We start from the raw sequence: 9,883 nt of genomic DNA, 5'->3' as shown, positions 1-9,883 counted from the left end.
TCCCACAGTAGCACACACCACCTGCTGCTTTGAAATTTCAGTCTCCCATGACTCTTCAGTTGGCCAATTCAGTAAGGAACCAGGTCGAATACAGGGTCGCTCCCCGAAGGATCACGTCTTCCATGGCGTTCCTGGAGATAGAGAAATGCTAGGCCACATGGCTGGTCCAAAATCCCACCGCCTGAAAAGAACCTTAGTTTTACTGTGGATCACAGGCTTTGACAGAACCCCAACCACGTAGAAAAGAAAAGAGAGAAGAAGAAGTTGTTCCGTGGACAAATTGAAAGAAGTTGGCTGGGTCTGCAAAAACCCTCTGGTGCCCTCTTGGTAATTTTACAATCAGCAGTTCAAATATACCAATTTTATATTCAGTACTGTATTCAGTAAAATGTTCATTCCAGACCACAGCATCTGTGCTCATTATACCTTTGCTCATTGCAGCCAAAAAGTTCTATTCAAAAGGTTCAAAGGAACATCTAAACAAGCCTGATGCATTTTGGAAACAAGTCCTGTGGACTGATGAAGTTAAAATAGAACTTTTTGGGTGCAATGAGCAAAGGTATGTTTGGGAAAAAAAAGGGTGCAGAATTTCATGAAAAGAACACCTCTCCAACTGTTAAGCACGGGGGTGGATCGATCATACTTTGGGCTTGTGTTGCAGCCAGTGGCACGGGGAACATTTACCGGTAGAGGGAAGAATGAATTCAATTAAATACCAGCAAATTCTGGAAGCAAACATCATATCGTCTGTAAAAAAGCCAAAGGTGAAAAGAGGATGGCTTCTACAACAGGATAATGAACCTAAGCACACCTCAAAATCCACAATGGACTACCTCAAGAGGCTCAAGCTGAAGGTTTTGCCATGGACCTCACAGTCCTCGAACCTAAACAACATCCAGAATCTGTGGATAGACCTCAAAAGAGCAGTGCATGCAAGACAGCCCAAGAATCTCACAGAACTAGAAGCCTTTTGCAAGGAAGAATGGGCGAAAATCCCCCAAACAAGAATTGAAAGCTGGTTACAAAAAGCTTTTACAAGCTGTGATACTTGCCAAAGTGGGTGTTACTAAGTACTGCCATGCAGGGTGCCCAAACCTTTGCTTCAGGCCCTTTTCCTTTTTTGTTATTTTGAAACTGTAAAAGATGGAAATAAAAAGGTTTTCTTGCTTAAAATATTAAAGAAATGTGTCATCTTTAACTTTATGCCTTTTGGAAATCAGTTCATCTTTTACTCACTTAGCTATTCCTAGTAACAGAAATTTTGACCTGGGTGCCCAAACTTTTGCATGCCGCTGTACATAACTCCTATGTTGACTGTCTCTCCACCAGACAAGGGTAACAGGCCTGCAGCAACTTACATTATACTGTCCGATAGAGCCTTGCGATCGCAAGTGAAAAGTCCGAGATAGTCTCCCATGATTATACTGCAAGCATGGTTATGCTTCTGAGTAGTGGTCTACAACCAGCTCAGCTCCTCCATAGTCAAACTGGCTCCTCCAATATCCCGAGAGGCTCCTCTGACAGCTTGGCCAACCCCTTCAACACCTCGGCTGGCTCCACTGCCTACACCAGTCCAGCTACTCTGATCAATGAGCAGCTCACTGATGGAGTAGCCCTGTAGTACCCTTCTTCTTCTCCATCTTGTTTTACGGCCATTGGCACAAGATGTTCTTGGAGTAGAATTGTCTTTGGATTGTAAAAAGACAAATTTTACAAATCTTACAAACCTTTGGTTGGCCTTTGTGTTCACTTGTACTGCTATTTTACTGGAAGTCACCTCCCATCCAAATATTGTAGATCACATTGACATCTTTATAGGACTGCAGTAGAAATCTTATTTTCTTTTTTGATTGCAAACTTCTCTCAATCACAATTTAGATATTTTTTAAACATTAGATTCCAACGGACTATTTCTTGGCACTTCACTAATTTCAGTGCTTGTCTAATTTTTACAGATCTGCTTTTTTTTTCCTAAATAGCAACACATAGTAGTTTGCTCACTCCGACACTTCCACCAGATAGAATATCTGGTAGAAGTTGGTTTTTGTCTCAGACAATTTGGAATTAGAGGAAGCTCTTAACTTTTTGTCCGCATCCTAAAAAAATTCCCTTTCATCTGGGTTTCTTCTGAGTCCTTAAATCTTCACAACAGTCCTGCTGACCACATCAAAGATTGTTGGATTTTAAAGTTTTTGATCCAAGGTTCTTTTGGAAGTCAAGAAAGTGGCACAAAACTTGTTACTTTACGATCATTTTAGTAAGCGTTAATAGAACAAAGAGAATTGAAAACAGAGAGAAGCAAAGGACTAGTAGGGGAAGGAAAGAAGGAGTAAAGGATCAAGATGGCAAGGTTACATGCTTGACTCTTCTTATACCCTATAGAAAAGAAACATTTCCTTCAAGTCTGTAGAAGAGTTAACCAATCGATTCAAATAATGCAATACAAAGAACCTTCCAGAAAGACTGTAATCACTAGGAGACACAATGAACAATTATATATACATACTGTGCCCACTAGGAAACATACTAAACAGATAGTTATATAAAATACAAGCAGGCATAAAAGCTTCAAAGAAAATAGAATTAATGCAGTCTAACCCAACAATGACAAACTCCAATGACATGAAGCACTATTTCGCGAAGATTGATATTTAGTGAACCTCCTCAAGTTCAAAAGTGCATCCTACTTTGGACAACTGCCTTGTGTGTGGTGAAATCTACTGAACCATTGGCAAACTCTATTGAAGGCTATCTATCATCATTACTTCTGATCTACAGTATATGCACCACCAGACCAATCAATATTACTGAGGTTGACTCTAAACAGTCCTCTGACACGTAAACCATTGAGTTCAGTGAATGGAATGCAAAATGAATGCTGAATTTATCAGTGATACAATGTCCTGTGAATGAATAAATTAAAAATATTGCTCAAACCTTTGCATTGCCTTTGTACATTCTTTACTTAGCCCCACAACCATCCAAGATGTCAACAGCTCCCAAATTCTGGCCTATTGTCCATTTCTAATTAAGTAAAAATGTATAAATTGACGATATTCTTTCCACTGGTCAGCAAGTTTGTAACTTTCAAATGTGCACTGCATGAACTGACAGTTTACACCCAAATAATGTCAAACATCATTAAGCCCCACAAATATGGGTTGATACCTTGGCACCATTTTGGAGATCCAAAGGCCTAACACCTAAAATTATATGAAACACCATCAACCTCTCTCTTATAATAAACAAAACATCCAGGAAAAAAGATTACATAACATTCCGTTGGAAAAAATACAACTATAATTATTTTAAATCTCGTAGGAAATAAGTGAAAAGATAGTTACATAACAGATAGTAACAATAGAAATTGAGGAAGAATATTTGAGATAACATTTTATCAATAGTGCAAACAGAAAGTGTTGTGCTTCTATATTAGGTTATAGTAATGCAGTTTATGGCATGAGCTGTAGAAAGAAATTGCATCCTATACCAAACCCTCCCTTAATCAGCACCTTAGCACCACTTACATCAACATTGGGATAGAAGTTTCGCTTTAGGTATGAGAACCAGAGATGTAAATTCCAATCAAGATTGTGCAACTTTTTAAATGTTTTTCCTCTCTCAAGTTTCCATTTAAATTACACTGGGCAACAATTTTTTTTGGAAGTTGCTTCCTCAGAACTTAGTTTTTGGTTATGATAGATCACTTCAACCTGAACACAAATATAATTTCAGACTATTTGTATCAATTTGGAGAAACAAGAAATTACTTTTTATTGAATATAATGTGTTTAATTGCATAACAGTGCTGACACTTTGCAATACTTTAACTAAGCTAAAAATGTTTTGTTGGTGACTTTCATTTGTACTCGGTGTCTAAGGCTTCTCACTTAAGTGCCCAAGATTTGCAGGGAAGAAGTCTAAATGGGAATACAGAAAATTAATCTTTAGTGACATGTTGTACTTCATGGTTTCATATGATTGAAGCATATTGTCAACCAGCTGCAAGTAGCTTGGTGTCTGTAGTTGCCCAGAAAATTTTCAACAACATCCTTGAATGCCTTCAATGTGATTTTCTCTGGTCCCACTAGAAGTTCTTTGAATTGCCTGTCATCAATGACCTGTTGGATTTGTGGACCAACAAAAATGCTCTCCTTAATCTTGGCATCAGTTATTCTGACTTGAATCATGAATTGAAATAGCAAATATAGGTGATTAAAAAAAATGCATGATAGGGAAACTTCATGGTGATTTTCATGATCAGTAGCCCAAAATCCATATGATACAACCAAAATATTTAGGAAGCAAAATCTTTGTTGACTAGTGCTAGTTGCATGTTACCAAATGTAAACCAAGTGCCATTTACTAACAGCTGTATATACCGATAATACTGTTGCCAAGCTTTTGACAGCACTTTTGTAAGTGAAAGAGAATGAGTTTATACTTAACTTTTATGCATCTATCCTTCACTTATTGCATAATTTTTCAGAAATTACTCTGTATTTATTGGGAAAAATTCCTGCAGTTTCTATTTCCTTCATTCTTTCAAGACTGTTTTCTGGGGGAATGACTTTATTTGCTGTAAACTGTGAATCATAGCTACTCCACCCTTCAATGGTTGACATAGTATGGGAAGTAAATACTATTTACTACTTTTATTACAGTACAGTAGTCAGTTTATCAATATCTTTAATATTTACAAACTTGTATTAAGTGCCTCTTAACTTAATGCAGCAAAATTCTCCTTGAAAGCCTGCAAATGAGAGCAGAAGCAGATATTTATCATTGTGGTTAATTTGATCTAAAGGAAAGCCAGTTCTGTCACAGTATTATAATATTTCATTTCTTTTAAAAAACATTAGACAATCCAATATGAAATATATTGTATATAAAAGAAAACAATGAACATATGGGGCCTTACATAAAGGTGCAGATAATTTTGACAACTCTGATCTATTTTTTCTTTCTTTCTTTTTCAATCTTTTTATTAATTTCAGAATATATAAACAAAACATAGTAATAATACAAATAATAGGAGATAAATTGTTACACTTACGAACAGTAATCGTAAAGTCCAATATTGAAATTTGACAAAGCTCCCAATCATGTAGAACTAACAACGGATAATATAAATCAAAAAAAACCTAAAAAAAATCATGAAAAAGAAAAAAAAACAAAACCAAAAAAAAAAATCCCATCCCAAAAGAAAAACAAAATTAATCAACTAAACTAAAAGACTTGGGCAAATCTAAAAACTTAAAAATGAAAAAGAAGAAAACCTTAGTGCCGATGACTCCATTCCCCTCCAACAGCAATACAGAGAAATAAAACAAGTTTGGAAATAAACATATTACATTAAATGAAAATGCTGAATGAATGGTCTCCAAGTTTTTTCAAACTTAATGGAAGGGTCATAAACTGCACTTCTAATTTTCTCCCAATTCAAACACAGCATAGTTTGTGAAAACCAATGAAATACCTTAGGAGGGTTAATCTCTTTCCAATTCAACAAAATAGACCTTCTAGCCATTAAAGTAAGAAATGCAATCATCCTTCGTGATGAAGAGGTTAAATTATTTAAATCTATCATTGGTAGTCCAAAAATAGCAGTAATTGGATGCAGTTGTAAGTCTATATTTAAAACCGTTGAAATAATATCAAAAATATCTTTCCAATATTTCTCCAACAGGGGATGATCTATTCTAACCCAGAGTTGGCTTATCTATTGATGCCAACCATGGATAAAATAATAAAACATGCCTGAAGGTATTTTAAGGATAAATGTACCACCTGAGGTATATGATGACTTATGATGTATAAGGAAGGTAAATAAGTTTGCTTTCTGACAACCTTCTATGATGTAGCAACCATATCAAAGTGGTTATCAGTTCAGCAAGAGAGAGGCCCTGGCTAGGTTACTCAAATCAAGTGGACAAAACAGTTGCATTCAGGAGGGTGAACCCAGCTTTGAACTTTTGAGTTTTCTCCTTGCACGATTTTCTGAATGTTACCAAATTGTACACTTAATACCAAGTAAAAATATTTGCTCTGGTCAATACATATTGTTTACCAGGCACTGCTCATGATATTGAAGAGCATGAAGCAGCATGCAACAAGAGCACTTAAATAAATGCCTGAAATGTTTAATAGATAAATGAGTCCAGAATTAGATACTTTGTCCTCTGCCACTTTCTACATTAAAATCTTACTTGCACTTGAAAGAATAACATGGTGACTTCCTAAAGTGGTGAACACAATGAAAATAAAGATAATTTGCTCTGCTAACATTTTTCAAGCGGAAACCCTTTATTATGATATAGTCAAAGGGATGCAGAACAGTAACACAACTTGCATCTGTTTTGGACAGCTGGTAACACAGCATATTAGTGTTCAAATATTCATATAACAGAGCAGTTGCATTGTGATGTTTTTGGTTGTATCAGTTCATGATCTGTGACTAAGAATCTGTGGGAGAGATTATATTTGACTGGAAATCATATCATCATATATTCAAAATCATACAGCCATATACCACTAGGTCTCCTAGTTACATTTTCTGAGTGTTGTCCACAAAATTAGAATCAGGTTTAATATCACCAGCATATGATATGTTATATATACATATGTGTGTATATATGTATACACACATACAGTGCTGGTGCGTGGCCAAGTGGTTAAGGCGTTCGTCTAGTGATCTGAAGGTCGCTAGTTCGAGCCTTGGCTGAGGCAGCATGTTGTGTCCTTGAACAAGACACTTAACCATACATTGCTTTGCAACGACACCAGTGCCAAGCTGTATGGGTCCTAATGCCCTTCCCTTGGACAACATCGGTGCCGTGGAGAGGGGAGACTTGCAGCATGGGCAACTGTCGGTCTTCCATACAACCTTGCCCAGGCCTGCGCCCTGGAAACCTTCCAAATTCATGGTCTCACAAGACTAACGGATGCCTATATATACATACACAGACACATATACATACATATATATATATAAAATCAGACAGCAGCAAGGATTGCTATCATACAATACACCTGCCCCATATAGGCAGTGGGAAGGGCTTAAGGTAGAGAGTTGGATGGGTTGAAATGTATCTACATTAACGCGAGAAGTACCAGGAACAAGCTGATGACCTTAGAGCATCAGTACATAAACCTATGATGTTGTGGCCATTGCTGAGACTTGGCCGTCACATGGACAGGAATGGTTCCTGGTTATTCGGGGGTTTAGATATTGCAAAAGGGACAGAAAGAAGGTAAAAGTGGGGAGTGGCACTGCTAATCAGGGATAATATCAGAGCTGCAGAAAGGGAAGCATCTATGGAGGGATTGTCTGCTGAGTCTGAGTCAGTGTGGGTGGAAGTCAGAAATAGGAAGGGGGCAATCATTCTATTGGAAGTACTCTGTAGACATCCTAATAGCAGCAGAGACCGAGGAGCAGATTGGGAAGCAGATTTTGGAAAGATGTAAAAATAACAGTTACTCTCATGGGTGACTTCAAATTCTCTGATATTGTTTGACACTTTCTTAATACAAAAGATTTAGGTGAGGCAGGATCTGTTAGGTTTGTCTCGGATGATTTCTGGCACAATATGTGGAAGGATGACTGGCAGAGAGGCCAAATTGGATCTAGTACTAAGCAATGAATGGGGTCAAGAGACAGATCTCTCAGTGGGTGAGCATTTCAGAGACAGTGATCTCAACTCATTGATCTTTAGCATGGCCTTGGAGAGGGATAGGAGCAGATAGTATGGAAAAGTATTAAACAGGGGAGGGTGAGTTATGATGCTATTGGGACTGTAAACTGGGAATAGATTTTTTCAGGTGGAGGTTGTTTAAAGTAGCAATTGCATTGGTTTCTGAATAGGCTTGTCACACTGAGGTGAGGAAAGGATAATAGGATGAAGGAATCATGGTTGACAAGAGAAGTGGAACATCTAACCAAGAGGAATAAGAATGCATACTAAGATTTAGGAAGCAAGGATCATTCAGGACACTTGAGAGTATAAGGTAGCCAGGAAGGAGCCTAAGAGGTCTAGAAGAGGCCTTGGCATGTCGGATTAAGGAAAACGCCAAGATGTATCCACACTGGACTTTGAGACAAGTGGTCTTGGGTTTGAATCCGGTCGGTTCCTTGCATGCTTTCCATCCGTGCTGGGTTGAGCATCGAGCTAGCAACTCGCCTCATAAAACACAGAAAAAAATTGCTTAAAAAATGGCAAGGTTGCCGCCTGATGTGCCACGAGGTGCAGAGAGGAACAACAATTACATGTATATGAAGAACAGGAGGATGACCATGTGCCACAATGTGCAGAGAGGAACAACAATTGCATGTACATGAAGAACAGGAGGATGACCAGAGAGAAGGTAGCACTGATCAGGGATAGCAGAGGAAACTTGTGCCTGGAGTCAGAGGAGGTAGGGGAGGTTCCTAATGAATACTTTGCTTCAGTATTCACCAATGAGAGGAACCTTGACGAATGTGAGGTCAGCATAGAACAGTCCAAAATGCTGGAACATGTCAACATTAAGAAAGAGAATGTGCTGGAACTTTTGAAAAACATTAATTACCTGGGGCCAGACAAGACATACCCCAGTTTACTATGGGAAGCAATTGTGGTGTCTTTGGCGATGATCTTTCTGTCCTCACTGGCCACAGGAATAGTGCCAGAAGGTTGGAGGGAGACAAATGTTATTCCTTTGTTCAATAAACTGAAGATATTAGGATAACCTCAGGAATTATAGACTGTGGGCCTGACATCAGCAGTGGGCAAAATATTGGGAGAGAATTCTTGAGAGAAGTTCCTTGAGCATTTGGAGAAACATAGTCTGATTAGGGATAGTCAGCATGGCTTTGTGAGAGGTAGGTTGTAGATTATAAGCCTGATTGAATTCTTTGAGGATGTGACAAAGCAAATTATTGAAAGTGCAGTGGACATACAGTAGTGTATTTGATCTTAGGAAGGCGTTTGACAAGGTAGGCTCATTCAGAAAGTCATAAGACATGGCTGTATGGATTTAAAATTGGCTTGTCCACAGAAGAAAAAGGGTGATGGTACATAAGTCTATTCTGCCTGAAGGTCAGTGAACAATGGTGTTCCTAATGGATCTGTTCAGGGACCACTGCTCTTGGTAACTTTTACACTCCAACCTTCTGGCAGGTTAGTAAGTTTGAAGATGACACGAAGGTTGATGGTGTTGTGGACTGTGTAGAAAGTTGTTGTAGGTTACAATGGGATATTGATGCGATACAGAGCTTGTCTGAGAAGTGGCAGATAGAGTGCAGTGATGCACTTTGGAAGGTCAAACTTGAAGGCAGAGTACAAGTTTAATAGTAGGATTCTTAGCGGTATAGAGAAGCAGAGGGATGAAGGGATTACGTTCATAGATCTCTCAAGTTACCCTGCAAGTTGATGGGGTGGTTAAGAAGATATATGGTGTGTTGGCCTTCATTACTCAGGGGACTAAGTTCGTAAACTGCACAGTTGTGATGCAGTTCTATAAAACTCTGGTTAGGCCACAGTTGGAGTATTGGATAACCGACATGCTTTATAAACCTACTAATTCCCATGGTTATAGCTATACCTCTTCCCATCCTTTCTCCTGTAAAAATCCTATTCTCTTTTTTCAGTTTCTTTGCCTCTGCTGCAGCTGTTCCCAGGAAACCGCTTGCTGTTCCAGGACATCAGAGATGTCCTCCTTCTTTAAAGAATGGGGTTTCCCTCCCTCTACTACTGATGCTGCCCTCACCCGCATCTCCTCCATTTCCTGTACATCTGCATGCACCCCATTTCCTTGCTGCCTTAATAGTGACAGAATCCTTCTTGTCTTAACTTCCACCCCATCAGCTCCCACAACTTCTGCCATCTCCAAAGGAATCCTACCA

This window comes from Mobula birostris, chromosome 21 (genome assembly GCF_030028105.1).
Source record: "Mobula birostris isolate sMobBir1 chromosome 21, sMobBir1.hap1, whole genome shotgun sequence".
Taxonomy (NCBI): domain Eukaryota; kingdom Metazoa; phylum Chordata; class Chondrichthyes; order Myliobatiformes; family Myliobatidae; genus Mobula; species Mobula birostris.
This window is presented reverse-complemented; position numbering follows the sequence as displayed.